Source organism: Myzus persicae, unplaced genomic scaffold (assembly GCF_001856785.1).
Source record: "Myzus persicae strain clone G006 unplaced genomic scaffold, MPER_G0061.0, whole genome shotgun sequence".
NCBI lineage: Eukaryota > Metazoa > Arthropoda > Insecta > Hemiptera > Aphididae > Myzus > Myzus persicae.
In genome coordinates this window covers 1,558,319-1,573,009 of record NW_019102619.1, presented here as the reverse complement: position 1 = coordinate 1,573,009, position 14,691 = coordinate 1,558,319, and positions in this window count along the sequence as shown.

The window sequence follows — 14,691 nt, the reverse complement described above, 5'->3', positions numbered from 1 at the left end:
TGAAATTGCAGGCTCAATTAAAGCATTGCATGTATATTTACACTGTTAACAGTTTTTCACCATGATTAAGTTAGTCGGTTGATTAAAATCATTTTTGAGTAATCTACAAGGAAATGTTAGATATATTGACGGGACTTGCTTTAATGACTTATTGACTTTGATGTTAAATTCATAGTAAGATAACATTAAAATATACAAACGACACTGTCAATATTTTTAAAAAAAGAAACTAAAAATTAATTTTACATAATAATTATAAAATTGAATTGCGCAATTTTTATTTGAACTGTATAATATGTCATAATTCTTAATTATATAACAGCTGCTCCCTTAAAAATGTATAATTATGGCTATGCTGTTTGACTAGTGATAATTGATAAATCGGCCCATAGTGAAAATAATTCGTATATACGCCACTGATACACATAGATATATTATGGTGTATTTTCCTAGGAATTCAGCTATTAGGACCAATAAAAACACATCTACGTTAAAATATGCTTACTAGCTAGTTACTACAGCCTGTAGGACCTTTTTATATCCAATACAAATAATAACCTATAAAATGTACCTACACAGCGCCTAGTGTCAATATCATTTTTTCCACAAAAATACACTTTATACAGAAATAATGATCCTGTCCTATGGAATCAACAAAATTTGATCATTTTTTTTAAAATTTATAAAGAGTAATATTTTATTAAACTTTGTTTTTAAATATTTTTATCTTGAGCGTTATAATATGCCTAAAAATAAGACAATTTTAAGCTTTTTTTACAAATGATCTTACACAATTATTCAAAATAAAATTAAAAAACCGGAGTTCAGTGCAGCCTGTAGGAAGTTTTCTTCTTTTAGATAAAAAAAAAAATAGTTATTCTTATTTAAGTTCGACAATGCTGCCTGAGAATTTTTTCACAGAAGTCATTTTTGTTGATAAAATACACCGTATCAATCCTCCTCGCCTCGATAAAATAGGTATCTGGTAGTAAATTAGTGGAAAAATAGTATAACTAAGGTGGCAACTTAAATAATATAATATATAATATTAATATTTTATAGAATTTCGAAAGTCCGTTACATTAGCACCACCATATACGAAAATCAAAGGAAAATTAATGTTTGTGTTTTGTCGTATGGCAGTGATACTTTTTAACTACGCTTACATCAATCTAGTGAACTACACTTCGGTGATGTGTGAGTATTTGTGGCACTCGTTCGTGGAATGAAGAGACATTATATTACGCATAGTGTGACCTATACGTACCAGGTGTAACGGTACATTACTTACTAAAACAGTCCTTCTCAGGACTACACAATATCGACCAATCAGAACACGCCATATAAGACACTACAGTAGTCAGAGCTAGTTTGCACAAAATATAAGTGCTTTCAACTACGACTACGACTTGAAAAATATTGCCATGGACAGGGAAGATCAGGACGAATATAATGAGACCCTCCCCATGGGGCCATAGCCAAAAAACCCAGTTAACAGGACACAAATCCGTACCGACGGGAAGCACAAATATCACGGGGGCACACACAATAGCTTACTAGTCGGTACGGTGCACGGGTTATATACCGGTCGTTTTCCGATCACGATATCAATCTTCTTCAATCAACACAACTTCTTCTACCGGAACAAAACCTCAACCAATACGAAGAAAAGAAGAACAGAAGAAACACCGAACCAGCAATCCTCGTACGGACCGTGAGCAACCCATCGGGCATCGCCACACTTACTCCGTACGAGTCGACGCCAAAACCCACGGATCCGATCGAGTTACTAGACGGCCCGCGCTACAACGACCGGCCGCAGTCCGCAGAAACGTCGACGAGCATTCCTCGTACGGACCGTGCGCACCCACCGGGCATCGCCACACTCTTTCCGTACGAGTCGACTCCACAATTCACAGACCCGATTGAATCATCAGGCGGCCCGCAATACAACGACCGGCCGCAGTCCGAAGAAATGTCGACGAGAACAACGAACGAGTACTCCTCGTACGGACCGTGCGCAACCCACAGGGCATCGCCACACTCTTTCCGTACGAGTCGACACCACAATCCACAGACCCGATCGAGTTACCAGGCAGCCCGGAGATACGACGTCCCGCCGCAGCCCGAGGGCACGTCAGAGGGATCACCGAACGAGAACAGTCCTCGTACGGTCCGTGAGCAACCCATCGGGCATCGCCACACTCTTTCCGTACGAGTCAACGCTGCAAACAACGAGCCAGATCAAATTACCGGGCGATCCACGTTTCTTGCACGGAGCGCAAGCACACACACACCGCCGTCCCACCCAAATCACCCTCGGCCGCTTTTGAGAGCCTGCCTTTCCGGGTCAGATTCACGGTAGCAATCGCTTCATAGCTAGATACTACCCGTGGTCGGCCCTGTAGCCTGTTTGTACACTTCATATATATGTATCCCTCAAATTGTGGATAGGACAGAGCTTCCAGCTTGTCGTGACAAAACGCCGTATCTGGCAGCCCGCTCTCAAGCCTGGCTGCCGTGTTAGCGTAACCATTCCCATATACTGTAATATAATATTAAATGTCCATATGAAAATAAATATAAGAATTGATACCAGTAACCAGAGCGTTGTCTTTCACTTTTAACGAAACATCCGAGAGGTTAATGTTCCACGCTTATGGTTCCTGCTACGCGTGTGCGCGTAAGCTGCGTGCCTGATTCGCTGGTGTCACGTTTCCGGGTATGTACGCCGTGGCCGTGAATTTCACGTCAGGGGCAGCATTGCCACGTGCCGTGGTCGTTACCTGTGCCACCGCGACGCCAATATAAAGACCGTGGCCTCGGTTCCGTCTGCAGTTACCATTCGCGCCCGCGATTCAGCCACGCACGGCTGTACCACGAACCGCGAACGACGTGCAAGAACACCGCGTACCGTTAGGTAGTCATCGTGGCCGACGTCGGCACTCGTGCAGTGGCCGTTGGAACGGATCGCCCTGCCACCTACAGTCTACCTACGGCAGAGGAAGCTCCAACTCCAGCGATGACGATCCCGGCAACAGCACTTCGGGAGACGCGTTCATCCTCGCACGTTTCGATAGCGTGTCTTCGTTGTTGTTGTCGTCCTTGTCGTCTTCCGGCAACTCCGACGAAGGGTACGGTGGTGGTCAAGACCATCATCCGGCCACCGATCATGTAAAAATACGCGATTGGCATGTCCGGGTTGCCGTGCAAGGTGACCGTCTACCCAAAATACTCGTAAACCATCCACTAATTAATTTAATTTAAAAGAAAACAGTTATCGCTGATGATGTGTACACTGCTAATACTTAATAAAAGAAATATGTTGTGTGATACCTACACAACCATTAAAGTTAAACATTTCAAACGTAATTATAACTTCAGAGTACAATTTTCAAAAATATTTATCAGGTATATTGCTATTTGATGAACTTGGTGGTCAATATTGACAATATTTAAGTGAAAAACATAATGTATATTTTAAAATAATCTACAAAGGAAATTTAATAACAAACATAAATACATATTACAGTCGTATATTATATTATAATTATTATAATAATATACCTATTCACATACAATTGAATACAACATTCACATTCTTAAAAAATTCCTGTATGAAATAATTAGGGCTGAAATATATTTTTCTGATACAACATCGATAACCGATCCGATATTTTATTCCCTTGTGTGTAATAATAATATTTTCACTATTTTTTCAACGTTGTATAAAAATACCTACCTACAGCTATTATCTACCTACATCTTCAATTTTAATTATACATTTTCAATGTGACTACCTATATTTTACATAATATATGACAATTTTTTTTAAATTTTTTTATTAGATAAAATAGAATATTTACAATCTGTAATATTTATATACATACAATAAGTAAATTTGATAATAATAAAGGAACAACATGAATGGCGTGAGGAGGGAGGCCCACCAGTGTGGATACTCTCTAGCTTGGGTTGATATGACAATTTGATAAAAAAAAACCCACAATTATTATGAAAAATATAAGAGGGATATATAATACTGAAATATATGAAACATTATTATAATCCATAATTTTTAAGTCTGACGTACCTTTTTTTCAGTTTTTAACCGACGACGCCGCGGGAACTGCTTTCGAATTGCTTCCGCGGCGTTAGTCTTACGTACCTACACAATATATATCTACTTTAAAATATTATCTACCATGTGACATTTATATACCTATTTAAATACTATCATATTATAGACTATAGTTTAATGTGTTTTATATGAGTTAACTGTCGATAAATATGTTACAATAACAATAAATATTTTGATATGAAATACATTAGACACATTTTTTTAATAATTGTTCCTTTCATAAGTCTATGTGAATTTTAAATTATTTTGTGGTTAATTAGCCAGTTTTAATAATGCAATTATTGTTGTAGATAGAATAAATATTAAATTCGAAGAAACAGTGCACAGTTTTAATTTTGGCACCTTGTAATTTCGACTTTGACTTATTACAGATAATGCTGACAGAAAGGAGGTGGTAAATTCTATTACACGCTTATTTAATTACATTAAATTATTTAATATTATGATATAAATTGGCGTCTAGTAAGTAAAATATTTGTGTTGATGTTCACGAAGATTAGCTACTAATTATAATATTATATTTGACTATATAATATTATATTTGACTAAAAAGTTTAATTAATGTTATATAATACCTATAGGCATTTATTTTGAATTTTGAATTTTGAAGTAAGCATTTTATTATTTATCTTATGATATACTAATGTTAAAACTTATAGGTACTTATTTAGAATTTAGAATTTAGAATTTTAAAATTGTACGGGTATGTTGTAAATGAACATACCTAGGTACTGATTTATATTTAATTAGTAGTTGTGACTTGTGAGTGTATGTATTTTAAGATTGAATAGGATGTATAGGTATTTTAAATTAAGGATGATTTTAGAATTCTTGGTAACAGCAAGATATTGATAAGTTTTTTTTTTTGAAGAAGTTAACAAGGCTCTACATTGTTATACATTTTCCTATAATTTGGGTTTTAAAAAATAAAAATAATGATACCTATTTGTGTTATACATATTAACTTTGGCTTAATTACTAAAACTACAAAGAACTGCAGTTAACACTTAACTTTTTTACATTGTAGACAGAGAAAAAATTCTGTACACATAGTAATCAACCCAAACTTACATTCAGGTTAATAGGTAGATAGGTATTCAGCTATTTATTAGGACGATGAATTGTGAGTTATGAGTTTATTAGTATATAAAGTAATAGTATATAAGTAAGTATAGTAACCTATGGACTACGGCACAATTAGGTAGGTAGAGCAACTAAGTTATTTTATTATTAATGTCCTTTGTGTAGTAGAATAAAAATACAAAATAAAGTAAAAGCGTCTAAAAGTAAGGAGATGATTTGTAAGGAATACAGAAGAGATACGTGTAGAGTACGATGTGTGCAAAAAGGTCGATGATAATCCGCCCGAATGCGATCCTTTTAAAAGGACTACGATGCCACGACAACCCCTGCTACAATTCTACACGTGTTCAACAGTGTAGTAAAATAGTTTATATGACGAACATGTAATATAATATTATGATGGACTATGGGTGTGGATATGTATTTGTCCTAGTGACATTTAATGTTGTTAAGTGATTTGATTTTATTAGTCTTAAGGGTAAATGTAAAACTATTCTATTACTTTATCATATTTTGTGTCTGATGAATATTATCTATCTTCAAGCACTGCGTATGTGAGTTAGATTGTACGATTTTTATCGTGAAAATTAAATAGTTATTTATAGTTTTTATTATTCACAGGATTTGTTTTATTGTTATTTTTAGTATATGATATAATTTCCATACTTCTAATATAATCTACCTTACTTTATACTTAGGTGTACCAATAGTGCATATTACTTGTAATTGGAAATTATTTTCGTTAAATAAATAAATAGGTACCTAAATAAATCAACTATACTTTGAAAATACATTTTTGATTAGAGAGAAAATTAAAATTGTCTCCGTTATATTTTTATCATTACTTATTTACGACAAAAGTGGTTTATTACATAAATAAACATAGTTATGGCAGCCGACAGGTTAATAGTTAGTTGATTACATGGAACAAAAATTATTTTGACAAGTCTATCACTCATTTTTCTATCTGGCCTTAATCTTGACGTGGTAAACTTATAGCTTTGGCAAGCTTTTAAAAACAATTTTAATGACAGTAATTTAGTTTTTCTTCTAACTGAAAGCGTGCGTACTTTATATTATTATAATAATATGTACGTGCCATACAATGCACACGAAAAATATAAAACTGCTCATTTAGATAATAAATTATTAGAGTTGGATAATATTACTAAAGATATAACAATGTATATGCATGTAGGTGGATGCGACATGCTTGGCCCCGACGATACATCTTGTGAGGAAGGATCCGAAAAAAACTTTCTTCAAATGTCTCTAGGGCACACACATCATGGGCCATGGCATGTAAATCCACCGAACAAGTAGATAAGTAGTAATAATTGTGTTTTTTTGTTTGAAAGATAGTAACACGTTGCCCAGGGAACTTCTCTGCAGATATCTTTTCGGGCGTTTTAATACTCACCACAAACAGAGTTCACTGAAATACCGCCAACGCCGATCCCTCCCTCCAATCCATGGGTTGATGAATACATTTAAATAGTAAACAGGAGTTTTTTCGAAGAAATAATTATTCAGTAAAATCATATTAATCTTTTTTGTAAACGACGATAATAAATTATATACACATTTAAGTTATTTCGTTACGTTTAAAAACTCAATTAAACAAAATAAACATCGATAATTAATCTCTTCTTCGCTGGAGATGTACATCTGTTGTAGGTAAATATGCAATGTGCAAATACATAATACAACTAATATAAGATAGTATTACAATAATATTATGCATTGGGACATTTTTAATTAGGAAAAGTTTTGTGTCATGCTAATAAATTATAACACTGCCATTGTTAAAACATTTGTACTTAAATTTCGTCTTTACATTTGTGAATATTGCAAATTATTTTGAGTTAGAAATTCATAAACATTTTTATTTTAAAATATAAGACTTGAAAATTTAATCAATATACAAGACTCCCTATAAGTTTATCTACCTTCACCAAAAAAAAAAAAATGTCTACTGGATCCTAAAATTAAATTTGTATGAGAATTTAAAGTTCATATTTTTGCGACATTGGATATTGAAAGATTATCTTATTTTATTGAAAATTGCAATTCAAAAATGAATGACTGCAGATATTTAAAAGTACAGATGATGTTTGTTTATTATTTTCTATACTTGAAAAATGTTTCAAAATATACTCATATTCAGCTGTTTACTGATATTTTCAATTGTTTTAGTTTTTTTTTCTATAGATATAATTAAAATATTGTTTGTTAGGTCAAAAAACTTGAAACTTTAATACTAGGATCCTGATATATTGTTGCAATAGAAGTTGAGAAATATTAAAAATGCATATTTTTTTATAATCATTTGGAGTTCAAATTTTGACCACATTTATTAAATTTAAAATTTACAAATTATTTTGTAGCTATACATTTTTTAAATGTTCAACTTGTATTTGGATTAAAAATTTAAAACAAGGTTGCATGTTGGTAGTTAATTCTGTAAAAAAATAAAAATGTATTAGCACAGTTTTTTATAGTTATTTTAATTTAAAATGTTCACGAAATTATATATTTTAATATTTATATTAATTAAAACAAGATTAATAAATTTAGTTATTTTGTTGCAATTTAAAAATATAAGTGGGCACTTGAAACTTTTAGAGTAGGTGTATTATTATATTTTATTCACAAGATGAATTTTCAAAAGTAGTTATTTTGAAAAAATGCATCTAACCATCTGTACCTAGTACTAATGCCTGATAGTAAAATAAATGACTTCAATCACAATAATATTATCATAAAATGTAGGTACTAAGTAATATCATAGGTTGACAGGCCGTCTTCGCTTAGAATCGTTTTATATTTAAAATATTGTATACGATGATTTTATATCATTGAATTCACCATTTTGAACACCATCCATTACAGTGACTCCCTATGTGACCTACTGTACAGCAAAGCTACATCCGCATTTCCTGTTTTTTTTTGCTTGTAAACATATTTTATACTTTTGTATTGAGTAGTTATTATTGCAAAATAGTTCGGTTACATTTAATAAATAAATAATAATCATCAACATATTAAATGGCATAGTTTCTTCCAGAGAATTGTCATCAGACAATATTTAAATGAATGGATACCTATACCTACAAAAATATCAAATTAATATTTTGCTTTGATAAAATACACCAGTGAACTTTATCAAGTATGTTATGGCTTCTATTTATGAATAAAACCTCGTGGTTTGAGAATTGATATTAATTTTAAAGTAAAAACAAAAGTAGTGTATTTGTTATCCAATAAACATACTTGCACCTATAATCTATGTATATAATATCAAATTACTAATGTTTAAGCTATTTAATATGTATATTCAGTATTATTATTTGGCAAACCTACTTTGAGCGATTTTGCCTTTAAGTTATTAGGTAAGTTAGGTAGTTATTTTTTTTTAGTATTATACATTTCATAAGTAATTTTATTTGATAAAATATACAATTTTTTTTTTTATTTATACCGAAATTATTTAATATGAAACGAACAGTGCTTTTTATATCAGCCTAGTTGTACCATTCATTTTTTTTTCATAAATTTGCATTGAAAAAACTTCAAAGTTTTAGATGTTAACATTTATTAAAAGTTAGTTGCACCCAGCAAAATCAATGATTTTACGTCTGAATTGTTTAGCATGCACCTGCCTAATCCTTAAACTTTTTGTTCAAATTCATTTAAAATTGTGTAATATGTGGGTAACAACTTTTGGTATACATTTGTATTTACATTTTTCAGTTTATAGTCATTTTTGTATTGGCCAAATTGGAATGTAATACTAGATTTTGCGTGCAAAAGTTTATTTCCAAAACCAAAGTTGTATGTATTTGCATTCTTATTAGTTTTAGTGGAAAAGCTTGACTTGCAGATACTGTATTAGCATATGCGTATACATATTTCCTAATACGTATTATTATATAGAAACCCAACAAATGCGAAGAGTAATTTTATTGGCCATACGCACCAAATCCTTGTTATTTCAATCATACTGCAAGGTTGGCAATTTCGACGAATATTTTAGGAACAATCTTTTTTTTTCTCACTATTGTTAAATTAGAAACGTTATATCGCACATTGACGTACATGCATTTAATTATTTTAATACCTACAGAAACTATTGATCTTTAAAATAATTTAAATTGAAGTATTATTTTCGATAACTACGTTTATTAATATTATTTACCGTCAGATAACATATAATTGCATCACATAGTGAAAATTATAGGAAGTACATAATACCTATGTATTATAATAATAGGGAAGTATGTACTGTTTATGACATAAGAAATTAAATTTTAACTAGGTACTTATTTTTACAACACATTTCTCGGTTGAAGTCATATTATTATAATATCACACTTGATGTACAATTGAAAAAAAGAATAATAACGTAAATTTTTTGTCTTTTGAATAATTTTATTTTCTCACTTGGGCTTAATTTCATGAAAATTTTTTTTATATTATTATTTAATTTATAAACATGATAGGTTACATAATACAGACCATCATGGAGTATGGAACAATATTACAATCAATATTTGATAAATTAATCAAACAATTTACTAGAATGAAAATACTGCAGTATTTTATTAATTCCTTGTAGGTTGTCAGAATTCTAAGAGTTGGAACATAAAATATATCAGTAAATATGTTTGACTTTACGTATAGTATACAACGGACGTTGTGTTTACTACTCTTAATTTATCAAATAGGTATCCAAAATATTTTGAATTTTGTTCGAGTAAAATGTGAAATGCGAATAAACATTTTTTCATAAGCTTTATTATTTACATGTATCGAATATATAATTTATAAGAAAAAATAAATTAGGATAAGGTAATTGAAGCTGTCTTCAATAGTTGAATGTCCACATCTATATTATTATAGGTGAGGTTTGATCATTATTAATATATTTTATAAATAATTATAAACATATTGCAAGGTCACATATTCATAATAAGTATAGTGTAAGTTTTGGGGAGACTTATTTGATACTTGGGAAGGATGCTTGGTCTCCATCAACCTTTGTCAATATTACCCATGGCCTATATACTATATACATTGGCTTTTGCATATATCCACACCTAACTAAAATTTTAAACTTACACACAACTAATTGAATGATTCATAGGAATTTAACTTTTAAAATATTTACATAAATTAGTTCTGTATTAAGAATTAATTATAGTGTTTTCGGGTTAGTAAGGAACATGAAACAATAACAATTATTTTAATATTTGTATTGTGAGTTTCGATAAACCAAAAAATAATATTAAGGCTAGAAACTTCTATGTGTGAAGTTTTCAGTTTTAGACTATAACGGTGAAACACATAGTAACGGCTCGTATAATATAACAAGGATTTACCCAGGACAATGTAAAAATGATACAATTTTTAAAATCAACAAACTTGAACATCATATTTAAAAAAATTTGTATAAATCACATACTGTAAGTGCCTATAAAATTAGCTTTAAGAATAAAATCGTATTATTTACCCTCAATGTATCTTGTATGACTGTATACATGTTTTCTATAGGTTTGCACACTTATAATTAACATAACAAACTATTATATATAATGTCTTTAGAAGCTGAGTTTAAAGATCAATAAAAAAAAAAATAATAATAATAATAATAATAATAATAATATGAGCTATAATGTGGCTTCCCATTATATATAGTATAGACATTGTATACATCAAATGGTACCTAATGCATTAATCTCAAATTTCATGCCGTACTATACGTTATAATAATATAATACTCAAAATAACTGTTATAAGCATTAGTGTAGGTATCAATAGTATCATACAACCCTTATGAAGAAACCAAATTACCTATTGAATTAGAATAACTAATGTACGTGGTTCAATAAGTTTATTTCAGATTATATGGATTGAAGTGTATTATTTTATATATTATACTATAAATGATTCTTTTATCACACAATAACATTAAAAAAAATATACATATTTTTTATCTATAATTTTGTTTTTTTTTAAGTTCTTTACTTTTTTTGAATGGCAGCAATGCAGCTACTACAGTTTTAATTTCATATTTCAAAGCAGCCAATTTTCCAAAGCATTCCGATAACATACAATTTGAATTTACGGCGAGTAGTATTATATTACATCGGTGTAAAAGATACAATGGACACGCGTGTGCCTATAATATTATAATATATGTATAGATGGTTACACGTCCAACGTGCCCGAGGTAAAACATAAACCTTTGTCCTATACGGTCGTTCGAAAATTAACGATTGACGATTTTTTTTTGTTTCGTCCATCGCAATCAAGATCTAATAGACGAAAGCGCCGGCGTTCTTAATCCTGACGGATAGGGATCGCCTTTGTAGTTTGTAGTGAAATCGCGTCGTTACTGTCGACAGGTTACCTGACGAAAACAGGACAAATGGGCGGAGACGCGACGAGTGAAGAGATTGATAGCCAAACCCGCGTGAACACGGGAGGATTACATTGTCTGTCAAACTGAAATCCGAATGGTATCCCATTAAGAAAAGTTGGCTCTTGGTTCGCTTGTTATTATATTATAAAGGTTTATAATATTTTTACGCACAGCGAATGCCCAAAGCCCAATGCCCCGAAAATAACGTCCAAAAACATTTCACGTTTGCATAGCTATATGCATATAGCTGTATAGTCGACTATTGTGCAGTATAGTACCAATATGATAATTTATAATTATATTATAGTATCGATTATAATTATTATAAGTAGGCATTACCATTTGGTTACTTCAGCAGAGGTCGTATATTCCACTACGTCTGGTAGCTGTTGTACGTGTATCGGTGGGAGTACAATGTTATTTGCTCGACTATGTTATGTTATGTAGTAAAATAATGTTTTAGAATTTAGTACAAATATCAAATAGTATGGAAGATAATAATAATAATAATAATAATAATGAAACATTTTTTTAACATTATTGCGTGATAATGGTTCAATACAGTAACGATAGCCGTGAATTATGGTTTGGCCGGTTTTTTGGTGAGGGGGAAGTGGTGTTTGTCAATACTTGCACGCCAAAATTACATAATCTAGATTACTAGGTAATAAACAAAATACATGAACAATGAATACATGGTAACAATTCTAATATTATGTAATTATAACATAAAGTACATATTAATATGTATGGTACCTAACTGTAGTTACAAGTTACAACTTATAACATACCTAAAGATTTGTTATCACTTATCACATTATTATTTTTACTCTGAAAAAATTTTATTGGAATAGTTTAATAATACTTATACCACTAATATATTACTAAGTTACCTAGTTACTTAATTATTTATAGTTAGATAATAGATATGTGTTAATTATTTTTAAGTATTATCTACTTACAAACACACACCTATAGAATATAATATCTATCATATTAAATTTACAAGTACAGCATTTAATTCATTATGAAGATTATTCTTTTAAATTATATATCTTATAAACATGTGAATAAAGTGTCTTTTTGGTATGTTATTTCAAACTATTATATTGATATTATGGTACATAAAGTATAAACCATATTTATAGATATATCTAATAATATGTTCATTAGGGTTTTTTTGTGTGGGGGGGGGGGGAGGAGATAGTGGTATAAAGCTCCCGCGAGTTATTTTATTATAATCCGTGTTGGCCAAAAAACACAAATTTAACCAGTAGACTGACTATGGTTATATCCATGACCTATAATTGAGATCGACGTGTTGGGTTTATCATTTATTTTATGATTATTTTGTCGACAACGAAATTGTCAATTCACCGTATAACAATACGTTTCCGTTTAGCCATTTAGGCCCGGCAATATATCCGCGTAAACGGTCCCGTTGTATTTGTTCTGTGGAAGCGCATTGCTTTAAACGTCGGGAAGTTATTTCGTTCGAACCACAACGTAGTCGGACGTCCGGCCGCAGGTAACGACCGGAACACACGATGCGTTCAAACGCCAAGGACGATCGATGCTTTTCGCCGGTCCGTCGAGCCGAAATAGCGTGACGAGCCGCACTGGCATGCTATTATATTAATAGATGGAAGTTTGTCACCGGTGGGCTTTCAATTTTAGATACCCACCGCCTGGTGCGACAACTACCGTGTGGGTACTACGCAATGGGCTTTAAATGTTTCCACTATTATACGCCGAAGCCGAATATGTTTATATATTATATTTTTTATACAAATTTGGAATAATATGCCACGAGCAAATTTATTGACAATGTTTCGAGGTCATCGTTGGCAACGGAAATGTCGGGTGGGATAGCTGGTATATACTATATTATACATATAGCTGAATAGCGCGTTTAATGTGCAAAAAAAAAAAAATAGGTATAATGCAAAAATTGTCTATAAACTTATCTTACCCGTTCCATATTTCGTACCTACTGCACACTGATAAAACATATAGGTATATATGTCGACATCACGTGATAGCCCGTGAGCATAGAAACGTAGATAATATTATACGATTGGGCCCACGCACGAACATGTCTAGTGAGGCCCATCTACTTGAATAATAATAATAATAATAATAAAAATGTTTAATAATATTCACTCTTAAAGGAATCATTGAGACGACTACTGTGTGGTAGATGTGAAGAAACCGTATTCTTTTTAGACCGACTAGCGGAAAATATTGCCATTATCGGTTCAGGACTCGGAAGTTAGGCTGGGTTGAGGCAGTAATGCAGTGTCAAAGTTTCGATGTTAGTCGTGTTGTGATCTCCAAAAGTTTAGCACTCTGGAAATTTAAAGGTATAGATCATTTTTAGTGAATAACAATAATATCATGATGACTAACAGTAAATCAGAATACGATAAAATGCACTGTACTATATTATATTGATGTCAGTTATACTGACAGTGTTATAAATTCATCAACTGTGGTATAATTCGGGATAATCGCGAGCGGATGAACTCGATAATTTCCGACGTCAACCATCTACCAGCATCCGATCAGTCAGTCTGATGAAAACTTAGTCGTCGTGTTGTTCGATTCAAAGTCAAACCGATTTTCCGTCGTAGCGCACGACAGCCAATTTTATGGATAGTGGTGGTATGTCTTAATTCCAAAAACGAATTTCTTGTACGAGTATTATTTGTGAGCTCCATCAATCGACGGAAAACGTTGTTCAAGAAGTCAAGGGTTAGGCGCACATCATCATGACGTCACTTAGATTATTCACAGGTTCCTTGTAGGAATAGATTGCAGTAATTCACACGCTACTGTGGCCATAATCGTCATTGTATAGAATATTTTATTGTAATTAAATATTATAATGAGTGTATACCTACATAAATTAGTAAGCCGGGTATACAAGCGTATTGAAGGAGGGTCAAGTCCGCTCATGTTTTTCTGTCAAATATATTATATGGAATTTCTGTTTTTTTAGAAAATTATGAATTATACCTATAATATTTTAATATTTTAGATG